The following is a 13,728-nucleotide window of genomic DNA, read 5'->3' on the forward strand; positions in this document are numbered from 1 at the left end:
GTCTAAAAGCTTGAATAAAAAGTCGATTTCACTTACCTACTTGTTATTTTGGGAGGCATTTTATAAAGTCAAAGTAGCATAGCACTTGCTAGGTTATTCCAGAAACCTATTTACCACTGCCTTACATTTTTCAACTTTATTCATGAGATTTAGTCATTAAACCACAAGGAATGAAGAGTAACCACAATCGATAAAGATAACCAAATAGAAAAGTGTAGTTTATCATACTATCTGAACAGCAACAGCCAAAGGATCTTTCTAAACATCTTTCTGGATATTTGTTTTTGTTGTTCTAGACTAGAAAGATAGCATGGCTTCCTTTTATCACAATCTTTTCACAGGGGTTGACTCAGCTCATTGTTCTTTTGCTTTCTTAGAGAGAAAGATTTAATCTATAAGACCATAGCAACAAATCCAAAAAAAGCCCAAACCACATCAAAACAAAACAAACCAAGTGCTTTCTATGTTTGTCATAGTTCTTGACTGAATATACCAAGGCTTTTTATAACAATCGTTGGAGTGATCCTTATTTCAGAAATCAAACAGCAAGAATTTCACTGTAACGTCGAAGTCCTTTTATTATTGTTTTACTAGCTGTCATCATTGTTGTTTAAGAGTTGGATACAGGAGGAAGAAATTGGAAGAAGCAGCTAATGAAAAATAGAGAGTAATAGTTCCAAAATTTTCTCCATTCTACCCATCCAGTTTTCTTAAGTGTCCCGAGTAAGCAATGACAACCAAGCTGAACCAAACCCAAACAAAAAACTTTCTTGAAGCTTAAGTGATGAAAAGAACGGTCAGTTATTGAAGAGACTGAGAATCTGGACACTACTGTGGAACAAATCAGTCCATTATTAATTTGCTAAGTAGCAGGACCCTAACTAGTTCTCAGGAGATCATGTTATTGATTCATTATCTACTTAAGAATGTATCACTCCTGTTAAAAGCCTCAGGGAGCTAGTTCAATTACATCATGTATTAAAAATATTTGAATACAATTTCAGTAGTAACAACAAAACACGAAAGTGAAAACGGTTAGAACTAGTAGTTCGTATTGAATCATGGAGTCTAGAACAGTCAGATTTAAAAGATAAGCCCAATACATTGGAATACCAATGAGGTGTTGTGTCATGGAAGACCTCTCAGATGGAGTTTGGCTTTTGTTGCCCAGGCTGGAGTGCAATGGTGTGATCTCGGCTCACTGCAATCTCTGCCTCCAGGGTTCAAGCAATTCTCATGCCTCAGCCTCTCGAATAGCTGGGATTACAGGTGCCCACCACCACTCTGGCTAATTTTTTGTATTTTTAGTAGAGATGGGGTTTCACCATGTTGGCCAGGCTGGTCTTGAACTCCTGACCTCAGGTGATCCACCTGCCTGAGCCTCCCAAAGTGCTGGGATTACAGCCATGAGCCACCATGCCTGGCCCTCTTCTTGGTTTTCGTGCTCGTTATTCAAGCCTGGAACATATGTCAGACACTGCTGCAGGTAATTGGAGATAACTGGTAACTGCAGCAGAAGAAAGTGCTGCCTGTCCTGATGGAGCTCATATTCTACTGGGAAATACAGTCAATAATCAAATCTAAAGAACAAAAGTATGGGAAAATGGGTAGAAGTAAATGCTAATTAAAAAAAAGTAGGGCAAATTGGAGAGCAGAAGCATCAGAGAGCAGTATGGCCAGGAAGGTCGTGATGAGAAGGCGACTTTCAAGCCACTGCCTGAAAAAGTGCAGGAGCTGGACAGGTGTCAGGAAGGGCCTTCCAGGCAGAGGAAATGGCCACCATCACTGAGCCTGTGCCTCACTGAATGGTGGGTCATGGAGGGTCCGAAAAGATCTGGGACGATGTTGAAGGATTTTGAATAGAGCAGTGAGATGAACTGACTTTGCATTTTCACAGAATCATTTGGGCTGCTGTGTTGAAAATGGACTGAGGGGACGGGGCAGAAGAGGGGAGGCTGATTAGACCAGTACCTCAGACTACCAGGACCTGAGCAAAGTTACAGGATCAGGATGAGGGCAGCGGAGGGGGAGAGATGCATGCTGAATTCTGGACCTATTTTTAAGTTAAAACCAGCAGGATTTGCTGATGGAAGAGGTGTGCATGTAAAACATACAGAGAAATCTAGAATAGCAGAAAGGGTTTTAGCCTGAACAACTAGAAGAATGGATTTGCCATTCACTGAGATGGGAAAGTGTTTGCAGAGAACCATCAGGAGCTCTTGTCAGGCTTGAAATGCTGTTGCTGCTGATGGCTCTAAGCTGAATGCCCTCTCAGGGGTCTGCCCTGCCAAGGCTATCCACACCCCCTCCATGAGTACAGCCTGTATCCAATCCAATGGCCACTCGAGGTGGGGATAGGAAGTCTCACCCCCTTGCCTTAATAAGGGACAGTTGAAAGGCTTCCCTCTCAGGGGGATGGGCCTCAGCCTCTGTAGCCAGAACGTTGCCATTTAGCTCCTGTGGTCCTGTCCTGCCTCCTCCACCCTCACTGTGTTGTTTCTGAGAGCACACCTCAGTAAATTTTCTGCACCCAAATCGCTGTCTCTTCCTCAGGGGATCCACCTTAAGACACCTTCTGTGGGCTCCCCAAATAGGAATGACACCAGCTCCTGATAGATTCCTGTCTTTCTTCTTGGTGTAGCCAATGCCACCCAAATTCCATTCAGCATCTGCCTTGCAGATAACTGTGATGATGATCTCCCCAACTATATCATACTAGGTCCCCAGGGTGCTGTACTTTTTCTACAGTTTGCTCATAAAAGGTAGTGCATGAACATTCGTTATGTGGTTCACAGATAATGATGGTACCTCTGAACAGAAACTAAAAACAAGTAATTAAGGATGAAAAGCAACACTTTAAAATTGAAATCGGATATGTTGTTCTACTTTTGTGATTCACATACATCCGGCAAAATGATAATACCCTACAGCTACGCTTTCTTGAAAGTTGGAGTGCTGTCAGTCTATTAGAGTGATGACCCGTTTGCAATTCATTTGTTTTCTCCTCCAGCCTCTAAATCTATGTGTGGATCTGCATTCTATCCAAAATTTGAAAACAGAAAAATCTAAGAAACTATATGCAACTGTTTTTGTCTACCTTGTGCAAGAGAACATCAGATTTGACTGTACCCTTTTGAATAGACTGTTGTGTGAACCGATCTAACCAATTTATGAAATGCTTGGCCATTTAGACAGCATGTAAAGAAAAGAAAAGAAAAACTTCTCTCCTAAACCATGGCTGGGTGCAGAATGGGCTGCAAGGCATCATCTACTCCATTCCTAAACTGCCTGCTTGGGAAAATCCACATGCCTTCTAAAAGCTGTATTTAGGGAAGAGAGAAACTAGAGTTCACTTGTGGGAGTTCTTCACTTAAGCCTCACTAGTACGCACAAGGACAATGGTTCTCAGCCTTTGCTGCATTGAATCACCTGGGGAGCTTTAACACCCCTGACGCCTGGCTCCCACCTTCAGAGATACTGATGTAATTGGTCTGGGTGTGGCCTGGGCAATGGGATGTGTAACCCCGCCCCAGGTGTCTCTAATATTCAGAGCAGGTTTGAATATTATTTTATTTTCTAATTTTCAAACAAAACTTCATTAGAAAATTGTTTTAAGGACAGAGTGATTATAGGGTTAAATGCATAGATTATGCAGTCATAGAAACTAGATCATTGTCTTGTGAGTTAAAAACTGTAGACTTGGGCATATGGCTTAAATTCATAGAGAATGGCTGCTGTATCAGGTAAAATACATTTCTGGCTACCATCAGATTGGAAGCTCTTGGCTAGATACAATATAGCTAAACGCTATTGATGGAAATGAGCTGACTGATGGGCCCTGGCCACTGTCCCCTGCCATCGTCCTCTTCTTGTCACCCCCCTTGCTTGTGATCCTCCAAACAGGCTGGCTTTCTGCAGTGAGTCAAGCTCTTCCTGCAGCCCAGAACAATCCACCTCTGATCACCTTAGCATATTGATGTCGACCGACTTTCTATCAGCAAAACTGATCTCAGCCAAGTAATATCCGGCCAGATCCTTGAGCACCCTGCAGTCACTATTATTCCAGCGAATGAGACTGTGAAGGTATGGTTCACACAGAGTGTGGAATTGGTAAGGTAAGATTACATGGTGAGCATGTAATTTAGACTCATGGCCTAAATATGTTTGCAAAGATCCTAAAACTTCCTATGCTAATCCAGACGTTTCTTCTATAACATCGCCGAAATAAAATGAAGAACAACCAGCCTTGATGTTTCCCAAGTTAGATGCCTCAGAGCTTTCTCTTTTCCATACTCTGTAGCTTCATTACCTATGGACTTTTCTCATTGCTCCATTTTCTAGCCCTTTAATCACGTCCAGTGCCTCCCTTTAGAGAGTTCTCCTAGTTCTAAGCATTCATTTAACTTTCAGGGCTCCAGACCAGGTCTTTAATTACAAACTTAAAAATTATGGCAGGAGTGGAAAAATATGACCTCATATTGCTTAGTGCTATACTTACTCCTAAAGACAAAATCATATTGCTTCTACTGCAGTAGCTTCAACTCTGCCATTCCTCTGAGTCACCAGGTTACCATTGTTTTGATCAGTGTGATGATTATCAATAATAATGACGGCATCCATATACTATAAGGCTACTTTACGCCAGGCACCACAGTAGAAGACTGTCAAGAGTTATGTTGTTTAATTCGTATAACTCTATGAATTGAAGCCTTATGCCCAAGTCTACAGTTTTTAACTTGCAAGATGATGATCTAGTTCCTATGACTGCATAATCTATGTATTTTTCACCCTGTAATCACCCTGTCCTAAAACAATTTTCTAATGAGGTTTTAATTGTTTGAAAATTAGAAAATAAAAATAATGTAGACCAGGAATTCTTCTGTAACAGTGGCTTTGAAGGAGTTTAATGGTTTGCAGATAAAAAAGGAGACATGGGTTTCCTGTAGCAATATCATTAACATACATTCAGATTTTTTTTTTCTCTATCCAAAGACTCAGCACCCAGCCCACAACAGGAGCTCAATAAATGCTTGCTGAATGTGGGGTGAGGTCTAAGGATCTGTATCTTTTCCTACATTACATGAAGATAACTTTGCTGTTATGTATTTAGCTTCTGACATAATCATTACTTTTTACAGCCATGGTTTTTCTGATGGATTAATATATTCTTTTTTCCAGTCTCTGCCAATGTCTAGGCTTGACCCTCCCCTGTCCAAGTGAGGTGCCCTTGCCCTCCCTGCCTTATATGAACCTAACAGGGTAATCAGACATTCTGAAGGATAAAACTCTCCCTTGATTTCTGATCTGAATAATCTCAGATAAAATCATGACTTTGAAAAAGCAGTACCTATAGTCTGACATCACTTCATCAAGCTGTCTTTAAGATTTCTTTTCTTTCCTCTGCGTGATCACAGACTATTGTTAGTGATGTAAGATGTACTCTGCCTGTTTTGACAGGACTAAATGTTCTGAACAAGAAACAAAAACAGATGTGTATAGCTATCCTGCACACCTAGGTCTCTGTCCTGGAGGCAGTCCAATACCGCATTACTTTCTGATGGCACAGAAATTAAAGGCCTGGTCTGGAGCTTTGTGAGTTAAATGAATGTGTAGAAAATGTGGCATCTACTTTGAGATGGCTGGAGGAAAAATTATTATTCCTTTATAATCGATAGAAGGCAGAGGAAGAGACACACAGCACTCTTGTGCTCTTTCCAGCATACTTATTAGACTTTTCATTAAAGATGGCTTGGAAAATTGCATGGATTACTCTAGGCACAACAGTGAATCTTAGCATTTTAACAGGAAAAATAACGTATATGTGGTCAGCTGCGTCTTAAATGGTCCCCAGTGATCTCCACTTCCTGGTCTTTATGCACTTGTGAAGTGTCCTTTCCTTGGTTGTGGGCTGGACTTAAATAGAATATGGTACATCTGAGATTATATATATATTATATATAATCTCAACATAGAGATCTCTATAGGTAATCTACATAGATTATATATCTTACATATATTATATACTATATATGTAATATATATCATTTATAATCTATTACATATGAAACAAACTGTGGCTTCCATCTTATTGGATGCCCTCTCTTAGGCCACTTATCATTTCTTCTGCTGGTCTATAAAACTTCTGGAGAACAGAAACTCAATGCTATTACTTTTTGAATTCCTATAGGTCCCAGGAATGAGCCTTGCAAGAAGCAAATGCTGACTAAATATCTGATTAGTAAATATGTGAATAAATGTTGCCTTTAAAGATCAAGGAACAGTTAGGCAACTTGATGTTAGACAAGGCCTCTATTTAATATTCTAATTATTTCCCTTGATTATTCACACATTTTTAACATATTAATAACTGACTTCCAAATATAATCTCTGCTTGAGGTTTCTCTTTCTTACTGTAGAAGGCACAGTTAAACCTTGAGTAAATGACATGGCTTCATTATTTCTTTATGATTAAGGAACTTTATAACATGTGATCTTATATTAATGCAAATCTCTATATTTTGATTATCAAAAGAATACAGTTTATGTAAAAATGGGTACATATCATTTGAAAGTCTATAGAAAATGAGATTGTCTTCACTGGCAATTAACAGACTGTTAACTAATAAGTAGCAAAGCAATGTTTTACTTGAAGTTATACTTTTACACTCTTGTTCCTTACTACTTTGTCATGGTTATCTTTTCACATAAAACATAAGTGCTAAGGAAGGAGGAGAAAGTGGTGAGACTGATCGGATTAAGTGGGACCTGTGAGCCTGAGCTACATCAATATCGCTTGAGTGGCAAAATGCATCTCTCTGGTTATTATACACATCGAGAAAAAATCAGACCAAGTTTTAAAGAACTTAAACAGAACCAGAGATTTAAAAAACTTGTTTAATTATATTAAAGGACATTTAAAGGATGCTCTTTTGCTGCCATGAAAAAGGAAGTAATAATGGAAAGAAACTTTAAGTAAATATTGTCATAGAAAAGATATTGCCAGGAGCAGTGGCTCATGCCTGTAATCTCAGCACTTTGGGAGGCCTAGGCGGGTGGATCGCTTGAGGTCAGGAGTTCGAGACCAGCCTGGCCAACCTGGTGAAACCCCGTCTCCACTAAAAATACAAAAATTAGCCAGGCATGGTGGCGCACACCTGTAATTCCAGCTACTCCCAGGGCTGAAGCAGCAGGAGAATCGCTTGAGCCCAGGAGGTGGAGGTTGCAGTGAGCCAAGATCACGCCACTGCACTCCAGCCTAGATGACAGAGTGAGACTTCATTTAAAAAAGAAAAAGAAAAGAAAAGTGAAGATATGTCTGTGGTAGGATCAATAGAGCAACAAATTTCTTTGTCTTCATTTCTTCTCACAAAAAGGACGAAATAATTAGTAAAACAATGTCATATATGTATAATTGTGGACTAAATATTACTAACTGGACACAAGAAGGATGTCAATAAAACTACTCAGGGTAAATCTGGTTTCATCTGTCTTCCATCCCCACCCTTCAGAGCAGAACGTTGCTGTCAATGACATTGTTATCTGACTTAAACATGAGGATCGTTCTGCTGGCGACTTTAATTACTTTCTCATCAAAGCCACATTGGACAGCTTCAGAAATTTCTTCTTTGCCTCCTAGGACACCTTAAAGGACAAATGATTCTCCTCCCTCCATTGTTCATCAGGAATGGCAGGAAATCATTTGGTGTCACCAACTTTAGTGAGGCTCCTCGGGAATTGCACACGCATGGCGGGAACAGAAACGTAAGGGCAGCTCAGAGTGTTCTGCTGTCCTTAACACACTTGGTGCTGCCGGAGCTGAAATTCTCCTATTTGAATCAGGCTGACTAGCAAGAAGGTATTCAAGGACTTTTTGTTTCCATTGTTTTACATATCCTTTTGTGAAGAAATTTTGGAGGGCTTCAAAATGTTTCTGTTTCATCAGAGTCAACATGGCCTACTAAGACTGAAGGAAGGGGCAGTGTGCATCAAGCAAACCACAGTGCCAGGTGCAAATGTTGGGAATAAAGGAATACTGGACTGGGAGTCGGGACCCTGGATGTCAGCCTTGACTCTGCCATTGTCACTTCAAGGATTTTGGCTTTAAAAAAAATTTAAATAAGCAAAGCCATATTTTCCCCTTTATTTATTTAGAGCTATGAACTGGCATGATGGCTAATAGAATCACAGCTTTGTGGCTGAAAAGAGCTTTAGAAATCTCAGAGTTGTCCCCTCCCACTGCAGCTTTAGAGAGAGATCAGTTCGCATTTTCGCAGTGCATGGATGAGCACAGGGGCTTGGTAAAGGGTTGGTTCTGGGCTCAGTCCACAAACGAGCCAGCTCTCCCTCCTGTCTCCTTTCTTCTTCCCCTCAGTGACCAGTCCAGGGATCTCTCCAGGACCCTGTGGAAATCAGCGTCTACCCTGATGCCCCTTTCCTGCTGCCAGTCACAGATCTGAGAAATACTTCCATTCTGTGCTCTATGAAATTTTCAACTGCCATGAAGAGGTTAAAAAGTGGCATAATGTTTCCTTGAATAGTTTCCATACATGATTTTGGGTAGACTAAATGCGAATCTCCTCAGATAAGCATCTTTAAGGGATGCTTTTCTTTTTCAGGAAATCACTTAGTTGTCATTAGCTGACAGGATTTCTCGTCACTGTCCTTCATGGGTGGCTGCAGCAGAGCGCTGTCAGGCAGTGCTGGGCCTGAGGGGCTCAGGCGCCCACTGAGAGGGATTATTACTGCACCTGGGCCACTTCGCCACCTTGGTGGCGGGGTGAAGGCACTCTAGCGAATTCCACTTCACTCAGCTGGAAGACCGACGCTGATTGTCAGGGAAGGGGAGGAGAATGCTGGCCTCCTTTATGAGTCTGACCTCATTCCCGCAGAGTCAATGGGCTTGGGTGGCTCATCTCTTTTCCACATCGTGTTTTGGGAATCAGGGTTAGGCAAGTGGTCAGTTGAAGAGCCAGCAGAAACATTCCAACCTCACATCATTCTTAGATTCTCTGCATGTGACTCGAGTTCCTGGATTTGACCACCTTTTCTTGGAAGAATTCAATTTTGAAAACTCACTGAGCACTTGTTGACTGTTGAGGAATAATAACAATGATAATTTTTTAAAAATCAAAGCTCATGCTCACTGAGCATGTAAATGTGCCAGGCTCTGTGCTACACACTATACAAATATGAGGACATTCAATCCTCACAAGAATTCGATGAGGTCAAATCAGTTATGTTCCTCCTCTCTCAGGTCAGGAAAGTGAGGTGACAGGGATGAGATCTCTTGCCCAAGAGTCCAGGCAGGGCTCCTTAGTGGTAGAGTCTGGCTTTGTTCCCAGGGTCCTTCTGCAGGGCTGCCTCCTAAACCACCATTCAGTACTCAAGAAACTTGCAGCCTCCTTGTGCTAACTAATGTTAGTACAAGACCACGTTAAATAATTACTAAGTAGGGGTGAAATCAATGCGATGCAGAAGTGCAAGGGGGAAAGATTTGGTTGTAAGTCAGAGTGTGTGAGAGGATGGCAGGCCTTCCTGGCAGAGACACGAGTGAAGAATGCACAGTGACATGAGGGTCTGGAGGGGCTCAATCTGTTTTGGGAAGGGTGGGGTGCAGCATGCCCACAGTGTGCACTCTATGGAGCCCAAGGTGGGGAACAGCCTAGAACACAGTTTGTAGCACAGTGGGTTTGAATCCAAACAAAGGTGGGTGGATTTTATTCTGCACACCACAGGCACTACTTTTAAATTTTAGAGAAGAGTGTCATGAGACACCTGTGTTACAGGGAGGAAACCTGGATGTCAGGAGGTGGATTTAGGTAAGAGAGATTGGGGCAGGGAAGCCCATCAGGGTTCCAGGGGAGAGGCGGGCAGGGGCAAGTGGGGACGGATGGGGAGCAGAGGCATGGTGCTTCAAGGCCTGGTGACAGTGTGCATGTACAGAGGGACGATTGTGAGTTCACAAAGGGCCCTGGTTACTAGCCTGGGTGGCTGAGAGGCTGGTGGAGCCTCTGTCCAGTGGAAGCCCAGGGAAGGAGAGACTCTGGTAACTGCTTTGGAGCTGAGGATTATAACCCAATTATAGACTTAGTTCTTGTACATGTGTGAGGCTTCTGCAGGTCACCTGTATGGAAATACCCTTGACTGCCCAATAGGGGCTCATGGCCCAGGGAGAGATCAGGGCTGCAGTCCAAGCATGTAGACATGCTTTGAAAGCCATCACAGCTGGTGGATGGACCCGGAAATCAGTGGAGAAGGGAGGAGACGAGGATGAGGCCCATTGGAGTACCTTCTGGCAGCGAGCAGCAGTGGAGGATGGGGTGTTGTCTGAGAGATGCAGCCAGAAGGGGGGTGAGTCAAGAAATGGGAGGAGAGGGCTTCAGGAAAGAGAGAGAACTTTTACCATTTCCATTTCAAAAGGCTTTTTTTTTTTTTTTTAAGGCAAATGACAGAGAGGAATCAACTAGCCATGGCAAACAGCAATACAGCAATTCTCCATCATCTCCCTGCTCCAGTCAGACTGTTCTCACGATTTATTTCAGTCAGATGAAGATGTGCTTCTGTGTAGCTGGGAGCAGTCAATTAAAGAGATTAAAGGCAGAAAGGCTGCTGCAGCAAAAGTATTTAAGTTTTAGTTTCTTCTGCAGCTGTGCTTTCTCCACTTTCTCAGCAATCAGAAATTCCTTACCCCCTGTTCTTTGTCTGTTGGAATTAAACAGAAGCTATTTCTTTTCTCTTACAGGTTTTTTAAAAAGAGATCCTAGGGCCATAGATTTTTATTTTCAGTGTTTATGCCACGTATGCCATTTAAGCATAGGAGTGCTATATTTAGTTTAAACTTTAGCATGCCTAAAGAACTCATTCCTTTATCCCCAATTTTAAGACAGGCAAATCAAAGTTAAGAGTTCGCCTAAAATTAAACACTGTAGGTTAGGCAGTGTCAAAACAAAAACAAAAACAAAAACAAACAAAAAAACTGTTTCATGTTCCACCGACCTCTGCAGGCAAATCCCATTTCAGTCTCTACGCTTGTTGATTCTTACCACTTACAGATTCTTACAACAGGCTGCCACTGAAATCATCACATTCTGCCTCTTCATTTACTGACTGAAGCTCAGTCTGGTTAAATAGTTTACCCAAAGTCCTGGGGTCAGAAATGTCTGGATGTCCTTATAAAAGCCCACAGCTCCCACAGCTGAAGTTTCTTCTCACCACCCACAAGCTCGGTCTCACTCCCTCAGGTGAAACGTGCCTTAGACGGGAGGGATTTAAGAAACTCTAGTGCGAACTAGAGCAGGCAGGTGCCTGCTTGCTGCCTGCAGGCCTGCAAAGCCTCTCCAACACAGGGTTTACACATGGCTTTGGCTTTATGCCTGAGAATTGGTTCCCAGGTTTGGCAACCACGTGTCTGCCTTGTTTCTGTGCCTCATGGTCCTATATCCAGCATCTTAGTCCTTCCTAGACACCAGAGCCTCCTGGACCCTGTCCACTCCCCTCCTGGTGCTGTGGCTCCATTTTTTTTTTTTTTTTTTGAGACAGAGTCTTGCTCTGTCGCCCAGGCTGGAGTGCAGTGGCATGATCTCAGCTCACTGCAACCTCTGCTTCCCGGGTTCAAGGGATTCTTCTACCTCAGCCTCCTGAGTAGCTGGGACTACAGGCGCACGCCACCATGCCCCACTAATTTTTGGTAGAGATAGGGTTTCACCATATGGGCCAGGCTTGTCTCGAACTCCTGACCCCGTGATCTGCCCGCCTTAGCCTCCCAAAGTGCTGGGATTACAGGCGCGAACCACTGCACCCGGCTTGTGGCTCCATCTTTGAGCCTGGGGCCCTGCCACCTTCCAATAGCCTACAAGCTTGGGTTGCTCATTGCCTGGTTGCCAATCTTTGCCACCTGCCAGGAGACCTCAGGACTTTTTCAGGACCTTTGTGTCCACATAGTCCGGAAGCCCTTCTGCCTGACGCTCTGGACTTCCAGCCCCTCTCGGTTGTGTCTGTTCCTTTGGGGCTGGCACCACCCACTGGAGGGCGTTTCCACACCTACTCTTCCTTATCCTGCTGCGGTTCCCTGGGCCACATCTTGAGATATGATACAGAATTATTGAGTAGTGAAGCCAGGACTCCTAACTTCTGAGCCAGCATTTTTTGATTGAGTCACGCTTTGTTTTTTGTTTCCTGTTTGTTCTAGGTCTGCCACTTCCTAGCAGTGTAAATTTGGGCAAACTCTGGGCAACATTCCCATTGGAAGAAAAATCAGGATGATCATACTAACTTCCAAGGGTCGTTAGGAGGATTAATGAGATAAAAGAGCTTGTGGTATATACTTGGCACTCAAAACTGTTTAACCTTCCCTGAAGGCCCTTCTGTAACCTCTCATCCCTTTTTTACTAATTGCCTGATTTTTCCCTGTGTGATAGGGGCTTACTGCAGGGACACGTACATTTGTGGACAGGCATTGGAACAGCACTGGGATGCCGCTCCACCTGTCTTCACTCACTGACAAGGAAAGTGGTGGGCATACCTTTGAAAGTAGGATCACATCTTCAGGTTAGTGACACATGGACTTGCAATAAATACCTCATGAAATGAAATCCATTGCCCTCGTTTCATGGTCTCTTTAAGGCCTTTCTTTGCTTATGTTTTGTCTCCCATGAAAGAATGGACACAATGATACTCCCTTCTGAAAGTGTAAAAGCAAAAATAAAAGCAAAAATCCCCATATGGAACAAAATTCAATGAGACCACTTAACTGAAATACTTAACAAGAAGAAAGCAGCCTTTGCAATGCTTGACCTTCTTAGGAACGGTCTTTTCCGTGAGCACCTCTGGTGCCCGGTGCTCCACAAATGTGATCTTACTTAGACCTCACAAGAACCCTGGAGAGGCTCAGAGACCTCCCCGGGTGTCAGGGGGAAAAGAGTGCGGTAGAGCCTATGTTGAGCCCAGGGCATCTGACCCGAGGGCCCGCTCTGCTCACTGCATGGAGCTGCCTCTCAGTTCATCAGGCCCGTGAATGTGCAACAGACAGGTTCATCACTCCAGCGGAGGCAGCGTGGACAGCGGGACCCGTAGGTGACAATGCAGCTCTTCTAATTCCGTAATTCTCAGGTGGGATACTGAAAATTGCTTTAATGACCGCTGTAACTCCGTAATCAAATGCCTGGAGTTCCTTCTCCTTCCTCCATGGGGCGGTGATTCCCGGGAACGAGTACGAAAGCTCCGCTTCACACCCGACACGTTCCTCTGTTCCTCTGCATTTTAAAAACCCAAGTCCTCTCCATGCGAGGCTGGCCCCGGGTTCTTTCTGGCCATGGCCTGTGTGGGGAGGCTGCCTCCCTGGCACCCGAGGCTCCCTGTGATTTTGAGATTGTTTATTTGGAGTCCTGCAGCCACCTTAGGACTCCACAGAAACCTCTGATGAGCCATGATGGGGTTTGCTGGCTGGAGAGGCAAAGAGAAGGATAGCTGTCCTTGGCCATCTTTCTGGTTTCCTGGCTCCAGGATTTAGACATGGGTAACAAGGACAAAAACATGTGAATCCTTTTCTACTAAGAACCCCTATAAGGTATTGGATGGTTCCAACAATGTACTTATTGAATATGTTAGCTAATAATGATTCTGTCTTCCTGCCTTCTGTATTTACTGACTCTCAAAGAAGTAAAAGGCCTTAGAATCTCACTTTTTCATTCATTCTCTCACTCTTGCCTATAGTAGACACTGAGTGATTCA

General features: G+C 43.3%; 1 protein-coding gene and 1 long non-coding RNA gene across 5 annotated transcripts in view; one reads left to right on the forward strand and one right to left on the reverse strand.

The window, feature by feature from the left end:
* The window catches only part of XKR4 (XK related 4), a 419,899-nt gene that overhangs the window by 104,373 nt on the left and 301,798 nt on the right, over nucleotides 1-13,728 (reverse strand). The window lies entirely within an intron of this gene.
* LOC131384179 (uncharacterized) lies at nucleotides 10,019-12,607 on the forward strand. 2 transcript variants are annotated; one of them, XR_009214763.1, is made up of 3 exons: nucleotides 10,019-10,045; nucleotides 12,188-12,315; nucleotides 12,417-12,607. It is a non-coding gene; the product is annotated as an uncharacterized LOC131384179 (long non-coding RNA). The 2 variants fall into 2 exon arrangements; XR_009214764.1 differs by lacking the exon at nucleotides 10,019-10,045 and adding an exon at nucleotides 10,054-10,619.

Source organism: Hylobates moloch, unplaced genomic scaffold, assembly GCF_009828535.3.
Source record: "Hylobates moloch isolate HMO894 unplaced genomic scaffold, HMol_V3 SCAFFOLD_9, whole genome shotgun sequence".
NCBI classification, from domain to species: domain Eukaryota; kingdom Metazoa; phylum Chordata; class Mammalia; order Primates; family Hylobatidae; genus Hylobates; species Hylobates moloch.